The sequence below is a fragment of the Onychostoma macrolepis genome, chromosome 03 (assembly GCF_012432095.1).
Source record: "Onychostoma macrolepis isolate SWU-2019 chromosome 03, ASM1243209v1, whole genome shotgun sequence".
In the NCBI taxonomy this organism is placed as follows: Eukaryota; Metazoa; Chordata; class Actinopteri; order Cypriniformes; family Cyprinidae; genus Onychostoma; species Onychostoma macrolepis.
In genome coordinates, this window is record NC_081157.1 from 38,072,244 (window position 1) to 38,091,845 (window position 19,602).

Consider the following 19,602-nt stretch of genomic DNA (forward strand, 5'->3'; position numbering starts at 1 on the left):
AATTTATTAAGAAGAACTGGCTCATTCCAGCCTTTTGTTCAGGACTGTAGATTCAGTATCAGTGTTAGCAGATTCAGTATTTCAGGAAGCTCCTTGTTGAGTATTTAATTACGGTAGTCCGTTCGCATTGACAGAAGAATGCACGTGTAAAAGCCATTAACAGAACTAAACGGGAAGAATGTATGAAAACAGTAATTATTTTTGCAGTTCTGTTTGGTAGTGGAAATTACACACATACACCTACAGAATGTGCTTCACTAACATTCGACTCTGAAATTTCTAAAGACTTTACAGATGGTACAACATATTGTGAAATTGTGTGGTCAAACTGTGAGTCTGAATTAGTAAGAGTACAGAGTCAAGCTTCTGCTGCGATTTCTATTACAGTCTCTTCTAGAATTCCCTACTAAAAAAAAAGCCCTGTATGTTTACTGAGGACACTTAATGAATGCTTTCTATAATCAATGCATATTCATATTAACAAATAACATCTTGCTGGTCCATAATGCCTATATAAGCACATACATTAGTGAAGTGCTCCCTCTAGTCGGTGAAATCTACAGGGAAGAATCTAGCGTGCTTTTCAATGCTGGGCCACTGAAGACGTGCCGCACATCTGGAGAAATCGGCTGACATCCATCCATCCATCCATCCTCTTGTTCATCCCTCATCCATCATTTTTTGTTTCGGCTGGGTTTTTCTTGCCATCTGCCCCAAGTACAGTGTGATGCCTCAGATCCGTCTTTTCTGATTGTTTTACATAATATTGCTCTTTAACTAGACCGCTGACCTGTGGGTGACCCTCGTACTGCTGGACATAGATTATCAGCACCTTAAGTGAAAAGCAATTACATCTATCTCCATATGGCACGAGGAATTCACAGTAGACCACAGTGAGATCTGAATTAACACTACACTGCTCTGCCATTGACAGGGGATGGTTCAGTGATGGAAAAGAGCCTCCTTTCACATTTGGTTTTACAAAGCAAACAATACAAAGCTGCTTTCATTATGTTTTACAGGAAGGGTCATGCGGCACAGGCTCAATTTCAGCCCTGGAGATGAAACACAATGAGCTGGCATTTGGGGCAAGAGATAGCGCAGAGGGAGAGGAGAAATTCATCACGGTTTGGTGATAAATCAAGGAGAAGCCATCACTATTAAAGTGCACCAGCAGTGTGTCTCTCGCCTCGTGGCATCGCTTACAGTATTATAACTTTCAGTTCTGCAAATTATGCGCAAAACAAAGAAACCCATTTGTACAGCAAGGATGAAACCAAATGGTCTAAAATTGGCTTCCTTTTATCCACATACAAGACGACAGACAGCAATTGTTTTCATAGCATATATTCACCATTTACATAATGTTTAGTCATGGTAGGTAATGAAATGCAGCTGAAAGAGTTTATGAGGTGCACCTGCTGGGCCGTTTCGAGACGGCCGCTGGATGGGTCATTTGTGTAATTTTCATTAGGTGGACAGAAGCGATTGGCATCCCCGTTGCCATGATACGACTACGTCTGAAGGTATTACCGGCCTGAGATCCAGCTTTATTCTCCTTTGCAGATGAGAGGAATCTCTCGCGCTTCCTAACCCCCCCCGATGTTGCTCAAATAACAGTAATTAAGACATGTAAATTATAATAAATTATGTTCCTCGCCGTGGGTGAAATGGAGGTTGAAAATAAGCGTAAAATAAACAGCGTGCTGCACATGAAACCAGAGATACTGGCTGTGGTGTAATGACATTCTTTTCCAATGACATGGCATAAATCATTACCAGATTGAATAAATCAAACAATTTCTAATTGCAGGATGGTAATGCAACCACAATATATATATACATTTTGTCCTTATTTAAGCTACCTTCTTGTTGTTCCTGACCCATCAGTTGTTTCTGTAGAAAAACAAAAAGAGACATATTTAAGAAATGTTGTGAATTCTTTTAAAACGAAAGTTCATAATGACAGGTTTTCTAAAGTCTAAACTAGCAACAAGTTGTCCATAAAACTCATGTGCTATATTCTTACATTACGATTATTAAAGTCTTAAACATCATATGAAAGGATGTGCTGTTTTCAGATTAACACCAATTCTTAGGACTCAAATATGTGGGTGTTTCTTTGTGGTTTTCAACACTTTTGCTGTTTTTCAAAAATAACGGCAAGACATTTTTACAATAAATAACTGTAAAGCTACCCTAGTCAAAATGTATCTGAAATACATTTATTTCATGCTAAGTACACTACAAATACATTAACATATTTATGTGCTTCATACAAATACCCTGCAATTGTACTCTGCAGTTATATACTTAAAGTCTGCTAAATTGGAACAACTAATTTTGTGCTTAATGCACTTTAATTGTGTGGAAGTAGTGCTGAAGTGGAACTATTGCAAGTATACTTTAGGTACACTTTAAATATCTTGTATTTAAAGACCAAAATTATTTAAAGATCATACAATCTTCATCAATAGTGACATTAAAATACATTTTAGGCATAATATGCACTGTGCAAAAAGAAATACCCCAATGTACTAATATACTAAAATACTAATGGATTTGAAACATACTTAGTATGAAATAAATGAATACATTATTGAAATAAATTATGGCATCTTTTTTTTTTAACTAGGGTAATTATAAAATATTATATATACAATATAAATTAGTTTTATCAAATCTTTTTTTTGTTTGTTTTTTTTACCATGGAGACAACAGTGCCAGTGAAATATAAAAAAGATGAAATGTTGGATGCTGTTAGCAGAAAAATTAAATATACTTTTAAAAATGTCCACCGGGCTAAAAGCACTCACACCCATGTACGTTTTATCTACACAAGATGCTATGTAATTTGATGTCAGATAGACTGTTCTCTCCGTCATCATGGGATTTCACTTGGTCTCTCAGATCCTGACATATGCTCCAGACAGAGAATAATCAAAGGTCTTATCAGAGCTTGATGGATGGTCAAATCAAACAACTCCATCTGTAGGACAGGAATAGGTCCTGGAATGGAAACTTGCTCTCTCTCTCTCTCTCTCTCTCACACACACACACACACACACACTGTATTTTCTTTTATTTTCAATTTTTCAATAATTGACAGCTGAAAATTTAACTGCTACAGAATTACAACAAGGCCACCGCTCTTCTATGTCAATATTAATTTAAATGATTGACTTAGAAAAAAAATACATTAAAAAATATGCAGCTGCAGTTCACCTTGCACTGGCCCGTCTGAGTTTTTAATGTCCTTTAAGTGGGTGGGATTTGTTCCGCAGTGTCACTTACACATGTGATGTATTTGGTTGAATGGGGTGACGGCTGGTGAGGTACCGTGTGAGCGGACATGGGGGGGGACGCGTGTTCGCACTGCATCACTGACCACTTCTTAATGGATACAGGAGATTTATGCAAGCAGTCACAAAGAATGGGGCTGTATCCCTCTCACATAGCTCAGCTTCAGAGTGGCCCGTCTGAAAACCTGCATATATTTTATCTGTGCCAGTTTTATAGTTGTGCAAGTCTGGAGCATATTAACTGAACTGCAGACGCTTTCTGAAACACAATAGAGCTGCCTCTGAATCTTGTGCCATTTTCAGAAACATTCTTTCGTTTATTATACTCATCTACAATGCTGAATCATTTATGAGGGCATTATGACATCATCTACCACTCTTCAAATTTAATTACTTTTATTCAGTGGGAAAATGCCAATTCAAGGGATTGTTCATTCATGCATACCCTATTAGGCATAGTTAATAAACTGTGTGGTTTGGTGTAGCAGGGCTGCATACATACTAAACGTTTTAGCTCATTTAAAGAAAATTAAAAAAAGAAATAATCGAGCTTTCAAAATTACGAATGCTGACTTAAAAAAAATCTAGTTGGTCCAAAAAAAAATTGTACATGGATATGCCATTTCATCCAACCCAAACTCACAGGAAAACCATTTTTAGGTGCAGATTTTGTATGTTCATAGAAAAAACTTTTTTTTTTTTTTTTTAAAAGCTAAGCATGAAGGTCCACCACTAAACATAATATTCACTGGGGTGTAAGCAGATTGTATGAAAATGCACAAATTGCATCGTACAAATTATCCAGTAATTCTCTAAAATGTAAAATACAAATTGCCATTAAATTGGGCTGGTTTCATCAGATATCATCAGCCTCCTGTCTGCAACATCTGATTCACTAACAAACATAACGAACGCATTCTTTTTTTAAATGCATCTGTCAAAAAAGTCACACGGTACAATCAGTTTGAATCAGACTCTCTCAGTCAGTGAATGGTTCAGAGCCATTACTGAGATCACAACTGACTCCCACTTTATTTTTCGGTTATTCAAACTAACCAGAAACCATCCATTATTGTAATATATAATATATAAGCTACTTTAGTTCTGTGAGATAAGGTTAAATTACTCTACTTTATATGAGAACATGAGATTTAGAATCCACATTCACAACATAGCTATCAATTATGCAATTCATTTTAAAAATAAATTGATAATGGTTTCTAAAAAAAAAAAAAAAAACATTCTTGTGTAACATAAAAGCTTTGTTTCTGAAACATGAATGACTTGTCACCACATGATTAATATTCATATTCAATAAGCTCAGTAGCTGATTTGCTGAAAGCAGAAAAAAAAAATTCTAGCTTTAGTGTGGCTGATTTAAAAAAAACCTCGAAGAGATCTTTCTTTATTCTAGTGAATTGCATGCCTGATCTGAGGAAGACCAAACGCAGCTGGGCTACATGTTCTCTTAAAGACACAAATACTGCAAGATTGATTTACATTCAGCAGCTTGTTCAAGGACACAGCAAATGTAAAGAAATCTAATTAGTCTTCATATGGCAAAGGAGACATCTTGTACCAAAAGCTTTTGTACTTTGAAATTCTATGTAAATTCATGTCATGGGTAACATAAATAAAACTAATGCTATAAAAACCTCCATTTGGAGAAGAAAATGGGTGCTTTGTAAAAATGAGAGTGCAGGATCATACAAGCTAATTTCTATCTTTAGCCTGCAATCGATAGCTTTATTCACATGAATTAAACCCTCCTCATAAGCAATGTGTTGTGGAGTCACATTGTGAGATTAATTTTGACTCTGTCTTCTAAATTGGAACTGATGGCACCCCAGTTCATTTGTCATTCGTTAACGGCGGTCTCAGTGACACACTCACTGGAATTCTCCATCAATTAGATCAATGGATTGATTAATCCTGAAGAGCTACAGATGGTTCAGGTGTTTGTGTCCAAAATCTGCCTAACTAGACTGGACAAGCCCTGATGGTGTTTCTTGCCATTCCTTGCCACTGTTTTTCATTGCCATTTCTTTTAGAAAACAGTTCCATAAATAAGAAGTTTATATTGAGTACCTTATATTTTGGAGACAATGCTGCCAATTAATTTGTGTATTTTTACTCCGCCAATGAAAAAAGCTCCATACGAAGCTACAGCAGAATTAAACTACACTGTAAAAAAAAAAAAGTTGAGCGAACTTAAAAAAATTTGTTTTACCAGCTTCAGCAGATTTTTGAGTTTGCTCAACTCATTTTTGTGGGAGATTCTCAAATTTTTGTTGTATAAACTTAAAACGACAAGTTGAGAAAATCTGCTGAAGCTGGTTGCCTTAAAATTTTAAGTTGGCTCAATTTTTTTTTTTTTACAGTGTACGCATCTCCAAGCGGGGAATTCTGATATTCTGTTAGTTTTTATCATTTTATATGTTTAAGTTTAAGCATTTAACTACAGCATCACGTTTTTAGAACGTTGTGTCTCGTGCGAGATCCTGAAAAGGATCAAGATCATCCATCTAGCACGCATGTTTACAAAGAAAATCCATTTCACACCATTTCTTTAACTGATTTGTACTCCTTTGGCTGCAACTGCAAATGTACATCAGATTGTAGCTCATATCACATGGTGTTTACATTCTCTGAGCATTATCTTCTGACACATTCTCATTTATATAATTGATACACAGAACGTACCCTGCCATATAACTATGGCTTTCATAGCACCAGCTATAATGCACTAATGTATGCAGCTAATGTAATGCACTCAATAGAAAGCATTTTTACACAGTTCATTTGCACAGCTTCCACATCTGCAATGTGTTGTACCGATGCAAATGGTAGAAGTCATTTGTCAGGACTGAATATTTCCGGAACATTTTAATCATTTGAGTGATCATTTTCTTACCATGCTACCAATGCAAAACACATGATGTATGTCATTCTGTGACACATTCATGCATAATGTGCGTTTACATATTAAAACTTTTAATTCTTCTTGAATGATGCTTGACTATCTCCATTCATTTTTCTTGTTCTCTCCTATTCCTAATTGTCTTTTCATAAGGCATTGTGTAAACATTTTTGCAAGCAAGCTGCCTAATAAAGAGTTACGTTTTTTTTTTTAAACAATCCTTCCTTTTTGTAAAGCACTGTAGTGATTTTCCAAGTAACTGATAAATGCAGTCCACTGGTCTCCATATATAAAAAAAGACACACTCACTTATGTGATTAGCAATAATCAAATTGTGCATATGGGGAGGTTGATTACAGCTTAATAAATAACGTGGGGTCTCCACAACTATATCAATCAATTCACATTGGTCAATTCTCATTAGGCTTTGTTGCTCTGAGCTATGGAGGGCAGACAAACATAATGGATTTTACTCACTGCCAGTCTGAGATATTTCTCTCACCTTTTACGGGGCTGTTTGGGAGTCTGGCATAGACTGAACCCCTGTGACAGGTGAAACAGCTGCCATGCCATATTGTCCTCTCTAATGACCTAGTTTGCCAGGTGAGGCCAGGCCCACCGCAAAACACGTCCACCTTAATTACCGTTCAATTACCTTGGCTGGGACATCAGATCCATCAGAGGAGCTTTTAACTGAACCACTGGCTTGATCTAGAGACCAAGCACACTTAAAGTGATAGCCAAGACGTGATATTTGAATGTATGATGAACAGTGCAGATCTTAATATTCTCCTTACAATCACATGGCGAATGAGATGTGTTTTTTTTAGAGTGCATATCACATTATTGATACATTATTGATACACTACCGTTCAAAAGTTGTTCAATGTTGATTATAATAAGAAATACATCAGCCATCAAATCAGCATATTAGAAGGATTTCTGAAGGATCATGTGACACTGCAGACTGGAGTAGCGGCTGCTGAAAACTCAGCTTTGGCATCACAGGAATAAATTACATTTTACGATATTTCAAAATATAAATCACTTATTTTCAAATTGTAATGATATCTCACATTTTAATCAAATAAATGCAGCCTTGGTGAACATAAGAGACTTCTTTAGGGGAAAAAAAATAAATAAAAATCTTACAGACCCTAAACTTTTGAACAGCAGTGTATTTATGTACTAATTCAACATCATTTACTTAAAAGAAATCGGTATAATGAGTATAGTTATTGGTGAGTAACTTACAATGTCATAACATTTTGATAGTTTTGGCACCACATGCTGGGACACTGCTTCTGTAAATGCAGCATCCAATGGTCTGCAGCTGAAAACGCAAACCGTAATGCAATCAACCTAAACTTTCATACATAAAATAAATAAATAAAATAAAATAAAATAAATGAAAGTTTCAAATCATGTAAACTCACACAAGATGAAGACGTCAGTCATATAAAATTGACATGGGCAGGTAGGTCAACCCATGGGTGACACCATGTTGAGATCACATGACTAGTCAATGCTGTCTGATGCCACTAGGTGTCAGTGTAAGTTTGCAAAACATAAACAAATAATTAATTCAATGATGACGTCAGTTAGTGACCGGTGCCGATTTTTTTATTTGAACCCCTACTGAGATTATATTCACAATGAAAACTTCCTGTGGAAATTTACATGTTTTTTTTTTTTTTATTATCATTTTTTTTTTTTTATCAGTTTTGATTTACGGATAAAACAAGGCATGTGATATTATTTAAAGAGACTTCAAATTTTGAGAAATTTTAAAGCATTTTAAAAACTTAAGTCGCTAACAAGTTGCTATAATGGTTGTCTTGGTGATCAAGCATGTAAAATCAAACTCATTGTACAACTAACTTTTATTTAAAAAGAAACCTCTCTTCAAAAAGCATTAGCAATATTCATAAATTGAAAACTCTTGAAACTCAAGAGGAACCCCATGGGTTTAAAAAAAACATTAAGTCTCTACAAACCGAACAGTATAACAACTTAAGAACTAACGAGCACATATATTTGTTTATGATGGATAAGAACAGTAACAATTAAACTAATTTTGTTTCACCTGTTTTTTTCAGCGATCTCAGATTTCCATATTCCCTCAGAGAGGGATCTAATGTCACGATGATGATGATCTAGACGCTTCAGCAACAGCTGGGCAGTGTAATGAATGTGCTCAGTATCCAGCAGGAAGAGCACTCCTGTGGGTTCATGTTTTTCCTTTTACTGTCATTAACCATATGCCTCTGTGGTGTATTCTTTTTCCTTTCATTAGATATTTATACATTCGCAAAGTTATATTAGTGTGGACACTCATTGTTTAGACCACACAGTAAGATAAAGGTTTACCACTTTTGTTGTAAACCACATACCATTTCCTGTCACCTTAATTCCTCTGTTTGCTTGGCACGATGGGTCTTGGTTTACTGAGCAGAGTATTGGGAGATGGCTACAAACATCTCTTTGAAGAACCTCCTGTTTGATGCTGAACTCTCACAAGGGATTTTGTCACAAGCTGACACCAAAACATCCATTGATCCATATTCCACACAAGCCATCACATTCCCAAGCCGACTCTCAAAAGGCTTCCAGGCTCAGAGCTGTATATTCTTTAAGGCAGATTATATAAACAATGAATCACGATTTTCTTCATCTGCACTATTCTGCCCTCTGGAGGAACTATAGCATCCTGTTGGGAGTAGGTACTTGACAGGAATGAGGTACTTGACATACTCTTTTGCATTTGGGAAGAGTCTTGCTAGAGTGGTAACGATCCTCATCAACTTTCATCATTAAGCAAAAACACTTGCATGAGATGTTACAGAAGTTGTCAACAGGTGGTCCGCAACTCAAAAAAGATCACAGACTTGTTTTGATTGAGACAGCAGGGAAAACTATGGTGAATAGTGTATATAAATCTAAAATATTATATTATATTGTATAAATACAATCTGAAATTATAAAAAAAAAAAAAAATTATAATAAAACAAATTCAAATAAAACGAATTACTATGAACAACCTGATGTAACAACTGCAAATAAATATGTTCATCGTATATTCAGAGAAAAAGCTTTACCTCTGCTGCCATCTACTGTTCAGAGTAATACTAATACTAATAATAATAATAAAAAAAACAGTCCATATTAATCAATTACGTCAATTTTTATAAAGGAGAGCAGGGCTATATTAGGTCTGTATAATAGTTTGGGTAGTTTTTGCTAGGACATACAATTTTTTTGTTTTATTTTTTTAAATAAATAAATTCTTAAAATACGCATACATTTTAGTAGCATGTAAATTAAATTAAACTGAATTAAACCACTGAGTGATGAATGAGTACCAAATAAATAAATAAATACTGTGTACCATGTAGATAAAATAAAATAATATGGAACTATAACAACCAGTATTATGCTATTTCTTACAGTGGGTCACTGAGTAATGAATAAGTAGCATGTAAATAAAATGGTACATGAATATGGTTCTATGATATATGTATTCAAAGGTAATATGGCATTACCATCTGAAGCACAGATGTAGCCATAGTATTTTTAGAGGAGGATAGTAGTAGTAGAATAAAATCACAACACTCTACAGTGTAAACAGTGCTTTTGAATAACGTATTTATATCTATTTTACATCCATTAAATAAAAAGAAAATTAATTACTGAATTACTCCGAATTAATGTGGTGTTTGAGTATACCACTGACACAACAGAAAATTAGATCAATGTTATAGATATAACACATGAGTGTAAATCTATTCTAGGAGACCTTGATGTAGTACCACTATAACAACCACAAGGAGGACTCGGATAGGCATGAACATTTGTCTGTTTTTCCTCAACATGAGTGGGTTGCAAAATATAAATCTAAAGTCTGGAGGTGTGAGGGAAATTATTAATGTAGTTTCTCCAACTCCAGCAATACACATTTTACCTCAGCCATCTCAGCAGTACATAAAGCGTTTCTTTCTTTGTCAAACAATTATTTGGCACTGATACTTTTTTCTTTTCAGGATGCTTTTAAAATAATCATAAATTAATTCATATCAAGCTTGATGGGATTCTGTTTGTATTGTGAATTGCTTTATGTCACAAAGTAAGAGAGCAAACGTGAGTTAATGATAAAATTCACAAACTTATGAGCCTGTTCTTTTTAGTGAATCAAAGGCATGGAACTCAACCAGTGTTGTCCCATTACAGAACGAGTTATTCTTTTGGTTCTTTTTAGAGAATCAATAACATATGTATGAGTGTATAACAATAACAATGAGTGTAGTTGGACACCTAAATGTATAAATCTTATGAACTGATTCATTTTAACGAATTAAACACATATAAGGCAACCAGTGAGGTCGGACACCCGAATGAATGGCTCTTTTGAGCACATACTTTTTAGTGAATTAAAAGCATACAGCTCAACCAGTGTAGTCTGATTCCAGTACAAATTATTCCTATGATCCAGCTGTTTTTAGCATATCAGCAAAATATAGTGCAAAGGCATAGTGCCACTGCTGACCGAAAGACTCTAATGAGTCACTAATGAGTTCTTTTCTTTTCTTTTTTATTAGTGAAACTAATAGGCCTACAACTTTCAATGAGCTGTAAGACATAAATTACAGTTCAGCAGCTGTTGACCTTTGTTATTCATATGACATTGTGTAGTTAAAGATCCATATTATGTCAGAAGTATTTCATAAATTAATTAACACATTTTTGTTTGTTCAGTATCAATTACTGTATATAATTAAAGGGATGCTCAAGCCAAAGATGAAAAATTCTCACCCTCATGCTGTCCCATATAAGACTGACTGACTTTCTTCAGATGAACACAAAAAGTTGATGCTTCAAAAACCATGCAACACTACATTAATCCATCCATAGAGACCATTGCTTCCAGTCAACTGTCAAATTTGTATGAGTTACGGTTAGGTGTGGAAGCACAGAGAACCATCATTTCTTGCAAGAGTTAAACAACACACTTGAACCTGCATTTGACAATCAGCGATGGTTTATAGTGGATAATACTAAAAACTTTAAAACAGGCCTAGCAATATTTTTCTCTGACACATCAACCATTTTACTTAAAGGTATAGTTCCCTCAAAATTGAAAATTCTGTCATTACTTACTCACTCTCATGTTGTTCCAAACCCATAAGACCTTTGTTCATCTTAAGAACACAAATTACAATATTTTTTGATCAAATCCAATATCTTTACGACCCTCCATAGACAGCAACACAGCTAGGCACGTTCAAGGCCCAGAAAGGTAGTAAGGACATTGTTAAAATTGTCATGTGACATCAGTGGTTTAACTGTAATTTTATGAAGCTACAAGAATACATTTTGAGTCCTAAGAAAACAAAAATAACAAATGTATTCAACAATTTCTTCTCTTCCATATCAGTCTTGATGTGTGTTCATGAGAGTAAAATGACTTATGCGTCATCTCTGTTGAAATCTTAAGACATGTTTACAGCATGCGCCTTACATTTACATTTATTCATTTTGCAGACACTTTTATCCAAAGCGACTTACAATTGGGGAATACATAAAGCAATTCATCTTGAAGAGGCAAACAGACAGAGGAAGTGATCGTAACACCAAGTCTCAGGCATTGTTCAAATAAGTACAAGCTAGCAAGGCAAGGAATAAATAAAGAGAAAGATAAAAAAAAATTTTTTTTTTTTGAAGTTTAGGATGAAGTCAAGTAGTGTCGAAAGAGATGAGTTTTCAGTTGTTGCTTGAAGATTGACAGGGATCCAGCATTCCGGATAGGGGTGGGAAGATCATTCCACCAGCCAGGAACGGTGAAAGAAAATGTTCTGGAGAGTGATTTTGAGCCTCTCTGTGATGGTATCACAAGGCGTTGCTCACTAGCAGATCTCAGACTTCTGGAGGCAACCTTCCTCTGCTTGTAAACAAGGTGCAGCGCATCTGGGTTCTGCGTCAAAACAGTGGCTCCTGCGTCACGCATGCGTCGTGGTACTCTTTTTGTTTTCTTTGCGCACAAATAGTATTCTCGTAGCTTCATAAAATTACGGCTGAACCACTGATGTCACATGGACTATTTTACAGATGTCCTTAAAACCTTTCTGGGACTTGAACGTGGTAGTTGCGTTGCTGTCTATGCAGGGTCAGAAAGCTTTTGGACTTCATCAAAAATATAATCATTTGTGTTCTGAAGATGAATGAAGGTCTTATGGGTTTGGAACGACATGAGGGTGAGTAATTAATGACAGAATTTTCATTTTTGGGTGAAATATCCCTTTAAAAAAAGACACCAATTCATCCACTGTGGTCTCATGGTGTTCATTTTGCATGTTTTTTTGGAAGCGTCAACTTTGAGAGAATTTTCATTTTTGTGTGAGGTATGCTTTCAGGTCAATTTTTGCCAATGATTTTTGCCACCTCTATAAAGACTCTGAAAAGTCAAGCCAAGTCACTGTTATTTATATAGTGCTTTTTACAATGCAGATTGTGTCAAAGCAGCTTCACAGTCTGTGTAAACACACCTTTTGTAACAATTGCTCTAATTTTATTATTGAAATTATATTGTCATTTAGCAAACCTTTATTGCTTACAACCATTAAACTCTTCACGATTCCCACCCCTAATGTAAAGCCACAGTTTGTTCAGCACTCTAGTTGTGTTCACTTCCCCCCATGGACGCACACGCTTGTGCAAATGCTGACAGAGCAGCAATACGGAACACACCAGAAAAATGTAGTCATTTAGTAGACAAATACTAATTCAGACACACCAATGCACGTCAGCACGTCCCCAGTCTGTTCGGTTCAGCGATGATAAACAACACCCTGTGTATCAGCCATACAACACACACTAAAGGCTTTTGATAAACCATCGGGGGCATTTGCACACAACCACCCTATGTGATGTCAGTGACCATACAGAACGATTTTGGACACCGGACAGAAAACACATTAATTCCCTTACATGGCAGCTGTGGAAGTAAATTGTGAGAGAGCATTAGGATTACGGTTTCCCTGTAACCAAACTTGTTACCGAGTACAGAATGAAGCCGAACTGGTAGACGTACAGATTGTGGTTTGACATCCTTCAGCAAAACAGAAGGGAATGGAGACGAATGACAGATTGAGGGGAGAAAAGAGGAGCACAATGCTGCATATGCTGTTTGAGGGGGCTAGACAAAGACCAGTCGCTACCCCCTCCATCCCCCCTCTCAGTGCCAGCTAAAAATACTTCCTTTTCAGGCTTGCGCGTGGCTGCCTTTGATCTACGGGCCACTCCGGGCCCTGTGCGTCAGCAATGACGTCAATCAAGCTGGAGAGGGGCTCCTGTTGTAGGTGGAGCAGCTTGTGGGTGGGCTGTTGCAGCCGGTATGAATGAACAACCGAGTGCTGAGAGATCTGCATTGTCTGTTGAGCAGGGGCCCCGGATCCCATCCTTATTCAACCCCTCACGCTGTACATCGGCCGTTAATTGCCACCCTCTCAATCCCTACACAAAACGTGTTTATTTACGTTGTTAAAATCGTTTAGAGGCGCTGCTTGACATTAAGAGCATCTGTTTGAATCCAATTCCTTGGTTCAACAGACAACAAATTGTCTTGACGGCTCCAAACTATGGATAAGAAAAATCTGAAAGTGCAGACAACTAGGCGTGTAACTACATATCATATTGCAATATATCACAATACAAAAATACAACAATGTGTATTGCGGATAGGGACAACATGTATTGTCTCCCAAAATAAAAGTTTAGACTGATTTAAATATGGCACCAAATATGGTAATGGTGCATGAAATATTGAAAACAGAACGTCACACACTTGAGTTTCAATAGCTATGTGTTCCATCCACCTATTTTTATGCGCATTTTAGGATATCGCATTAAAAATACTCAATGGAAATGCCAAGATGCATATAAATGTGCATAAAAAAATTATGTGCTCAACTAAGTTGGATAAATTTCTTAGCCGAGAAGAAAACACGTGCATAAAGTACGATGGAAACACTTTTATCAAATAAATTCCTTAATGAGCATCAAAAAATAAATGTGATTTTGTGATATAGGACAGCATAAAACTGGACCAACCAAGGGACCGATCTCATTGCATCTGAAATGCTAGTTTTGTCATTCTAAAATGCTTGAGCAAAGACTCGTCAAAATGCTTTGTTATAATTAACTCCCAGAACTGCGTTCCCAAACAGCAGACTTCGAAATCTGTATTTGTTTTCAACAGTTTATATTCAAAGGTGTATATATTATAGCCAACTCTAAATATTATTTCTAATTAAATTAATACTCTTTTTTTATCCCAGAAGCAGTCCATGCTCTCTGTTTAGTATAGTCATATGATGATTTTTTTGTTTGTTTGTTTGTGCACCAGCACTTTGATTATGCATTTGTTACGTCAAGAAGTGGTCTTCAGAGCGATTGGAGCGGGCAATAATGGCGACGCAGTGATTCACAAGTCCTCACATAGAAATCTGAATGTAACTCGATAAACACAAACACACACACACTCTCACATACGGTTACTTGGCAACAACACTGTTACTAAGAGACTGATTGCAAAGGAGGCTGGTTTCTATGGCAACAGCTGTGGCTGAGTCATCCGCAGTGCAGCATGTTGCTGGACTGGCAAGCTGATCAGTCTCTAAGTCATGGTGAAAGTGCAAGGCCCTGCGAATCAAATTGCTGTTATGTCACAAAGAGTGATGTGATGCAATGCAACACATTTTTATTCCCCAAATCTGCCTCCTAAGGGATTAAATTACACAGGACACATGGAGGAGGGCTGGTGTGTTAGAGTAAGATCTATACGCTAATACTCTGCGCCCTTGTTCGCTTTATTATTCAATGGACAGTTGCAACCTCTTACATGAGGTTTGCTCTAATTCAGAGCATTGCTGAATTGAACAGGTTACGCACCCACCCTATAGTCATCATTCCAGCTGTTGAGGCCTGTGGTGACATCTGGATGGAAAGCGAGGCTTGAGTGGAGAGTGATCTGATTGGTTGTTGTTGACCCTTGCTACATAAAAAAATAAAAATAAAATACACAGACAGCTTGAAATCCTGCTTTATGAATTATGCCACATCTCTCAAGTATGATATACTAGACTATTCAGAAAAACCTTAATCTGCTGATAAAACAAAAATGCTTTTTTAAACTAATTATGACAAAATGGGGAAAATACAAAGTCCACAGTATATATGCAAATATATACAAACACATAAAACAAACACAATACAAACACATGCATGTATATATTTAACAAATAATATATATAAAATATAAAAATATAAAATATAAGAATATAAATATATACATGTAAATACATGTAAATATTTTCAAAATATTTGCTGTATGTGTGTGTATTTATATATACATAATTAGTATACACAGTACACATACATATATTATGTAAACAAAACTTTTATTTTGTATGCGATTAATTACAATTAATTGTGATTAATATAAGTATGTGTACTGTGTATATTTATTATGTATATATAAATACACATATACAGTAAATATTTTGAGAACATATAAACATAACATACTTTTCTTAAATATATACATGCATGTGTTTGTATTTATATTTACATAATAAATATACACATTATGAACACATATATTATGTAAACAAAAACTTATTTTGGATGTGATTAATCGTTTGACAGCACTAATATATATATATATATATATATATATATATATATATATCAGTGGGGATTTCTTTAATAAGACTGCAAGGGAAGCTCGGCTTCCCCTATAATGTCAAAAAATTAATGGTCAAATATGTACTCTTGTGTTAAAATTTTATTGACTAAAAATGCGTTAGAACACGTTCATCTCGAAGACGAGTTCGTTCAGAATCAGCTACATACCGCAGGTCGGACTCGATTTCCTTCTCATACATTCCTGTAGCTTCAGTGTATTTCTCTGCTGAAGCCGAGCGTCCATTGACTTCAATGGGGCTGCTTTGAACAGTTTTTTTCAGTGCTTCGAAACTAGACGGTCATTGGATAAATGCTGCGATTATGTCCCGCCCACGGACGCTCAGCGTCTCTGGGGTGAATGGAGGAGTGGGCGTGCCTGGACTCCGGGCTTCTGCGTGTTGATTGGAGGGTCTGTCGAAAGACTGCATCTCAGTTTGATTGACAGCGATTTTGTACTATAAAAAGTCGCTGACACTGAAGCTATTCGAGCTCAGTCCCATAGCGGCTTTGCACTTATCAATCATTATATATATTTTTTATTAATTTATAATGTTATGTTTTAATATACATGCTGCTAACTCGGAAATTTCAAGATATGCGAGCAAAAATGCTCCTGACACTTTGGCAATACGACACGAGCAAGAGTGCTGTTTTTGTTTAGTTTGTGTTCGAATCCAAATCCGGGTTGTCTTGGGCGAATCACTGATTCACTGAGCCATTCATAAAAACAGTCATTTGATTCGCTCCTGAAGGATTCAGCCGTTTTGAAAGAATCATTTGAATGACTCAGTGATTCAATCACGAACTTCTGCCAACTGCTGGCCGTTTTTAAGTTTCCCGTCTAAAAGTAAGCATATTACATTATTTTCCAACATATTTCTATATTCAGAATTTAGTATTTAAAACATTAATCTCATAACATTATTTATGCAATTATAAATACAGTCTAAATGAATAAATGCCACATCTAAATGTCACTTCATGCAGCTTCTGTGCAGTGCTAAGATGTTTAGATCATTTCATGGATAACAATAGCCAGTCATTCATTCACGTTAATTAAGTATTCATAGAATAATATTGTCTATTTTCACTTACATCTATTTATTTATTAAATTTTGATTCATTTTGTAGAACTGAATTATAAATTAAGCTGGTATAGTATCGTAAGACATTTTTATGGTATCATGACAACTCTACTATACACCACATTCCTTGTTTCAGTTTAACCTAATTCCCACATTTCCTCCGTCGAGTTTAATCTTTTTTTTGTTTTAGATTGTTTGTTCATTCATACAGTAGGCTAGGCTAGCGTCACTGGAAAAGACCTGGTATGACAGGGTCACAGAGCATTTTCTTGAAAAGGAACGTAGGGCAGAATTTACGTATAAAATAAATGGACAATTTTTATGATGTAGGCCGAAAATGAGCTTCCCCTCTTTGAAAGACCAGCAGCCGCCACTGATATATATATATATATATATATTAGTGCTGGGCAACGATTAATCGCGATTAATCGCATCCAAAATAAAAGTTTTTGTGTACATAATATATGTGTGTGTATTGTGTGTATTTATTATGTATATATGAATACACACCCATGTATGTATATATTTAAGAAAAATGTGTTATGTTTATATATTAAATATATTTATATATCATATAAATTATATTAATAAATATATACATGTAAATACATGTAAATCTTTTCAAAATATATACTGTATGTGTGTGTCTTTATATACACATAATAAATATACACAGTACACACAGATATATTATATAAACAAAAACGTTTATTTTGGATGCGATTAATCGCGATTAATCGTTGCCCAGCACTAATATATATATATATATATAGACGGTTTCAACGGCAACAACATAAAGAAACGTTACTGCGCATGCGCGCTTTTGTGGCCCTAACTTAACTTCCGGTAGACATCCAAATACAATCAGTAACAACAGCTAAGTCCCTCTAGAGTAGGTTATGTTTTGATAACAAGCAAAATATGTTTGCTGCGTAAATCAGACGGACTGAGATGCAGCAATAACTACTTGGACGGACTTATTAAAAATGCAAATTCTATCTCTGCCAGCAGGGGGCGCTTTAAAGCGGGAGAACTAGAGGTTTCCCCGGAAACGGCTGTTGGGCTGTACGTTACACAAAGCATAACATGCCAGATGAAATGAAAATGACATCGAACATTTTCTAAAGACAGTGTTCCTTCAGAAATACAGTGATATATAAACACCTGCGCCTCGTTTTGATTTTTAAACATGTGTCACGTGCTCATGTTTATTCAACGAAGCCTTTTGGAAAATCGGTCAGTTTTGATATCATGGTGGGTCGCCACAAATAAATAAATGTATGTGAAACACATCCCACAGCACAACAACTGTTGGTAAATAAATAAAAACATATACTTTAAACATTTTTATTTTAGTAATTTTCTTTTTATAATACTCTAAACATAAACCCTGCAGAAACCTAGCTACGATTCCCTTTTCAATTCAAATTCCCATTTCTTTGTTCTGACTCATAAAAATGACTTTTTGGAAACGGTTGCAATCATTTTCATATGGTTCGAATATCCTGCAGATGTTTGTTAGTTTAACACACACAGATTGTCAAACTCACTCTCAGGTTTACGCTGTTATCACAACTCTCCTGACCACAGTTTACCGTTGGTGGACTGATTTGACTGTGCAAATGAGAGAAGCATTTTCAGGTGTCTTCCACTCTCTGTATTCTGTGATTTTTGCATAATTAGGCAATGCGGTTGTCATTCACCACCTCACGAAAAAGAAGAGATCTGCATCAAAAAACAAATGGTGTACAAATGGCCACATACTTTGCATTGTTTCCATTTTTAATTAAAGTTTTATGGAGGACTGGGAGTGCCATATAAAAGGTTCTCTCTCGATTACAAACACAGTGTAAAGGCATAATTTGTACTGAGAGAAGCATGTTTAAAAATTGCAACTTCTCTTGACACATTTCACTCGCAGCCATGCCCTGTGTTAGAGGACGTGTCACCCAAAAATGAACATTCTCTCATAATTGACTCACTTTCATGTTTATAAGACATTGGTTAATTTTAAGATACAAATTAAGATATTTTATATGAAAACTGAGACCTATAACTGAAATGCATATGTGAATAAAAGCCTTAATTAAATCTTTTTATCATAGGCCAGTTGCATAAACATAGCCACTTTGTTAAGACTGTGTCTTCAGAACTAGTTTGACCAACTAGTAGCTAGCCAAGAGGTAATCAGACTCACTTTTTGGATTCAAATTAGACAATTCTCCATTTTTATAACTGACTTTCAGAAGTTATGACCAGTCTTAAAGAAAAAAAAAAAAAATTAGTTAAGACTATGCAACCGGCCCCATAACTCTTCACAAGATCACAATTAAACTGCTCTTATCAATTTATTATTTGCTGTCACATTTAACAACATTTGCTTTAGTTCATTTTTATTTTAAAAGTGATTTGTTTATATTTTTATAACTGAAATAATACATGGATGATTAACTCCTATTAAAATGGCACTCCTAGTCCTCCACTGGTGAAATCATGGTGAATTACTTTTATTTGCATTATCAACTGTGAAGAAAACCTGGACCTCATTACTGAATTT

At 35.6% G+C, this 19,602-nt stretch overlaps 1 long non-coding RNA gene across 1 annotated transcript; it reads right to left on the minus strand.

Moving 5' to 3' along the window:
• Positions 1-1,371: 1,371 nt before the first annotated feature.
• Positions 1,372-16,223, minus strand: LOC131537868 (uncharacterized). Its single transcript, XR_009270416.1, has 3 exons — positions 16,129-16,223; positions 15,170-15,268; positions 1,372-1,896 (listed from the first exon to the last, which is right to left on the minus strand). It is a non-coding gene; the product is annotated as an uncharacterized LOC131537868 (long non-coding RNA).
• Positions 16,224-19,602: the final 3,379 nt, after the last annotated feature.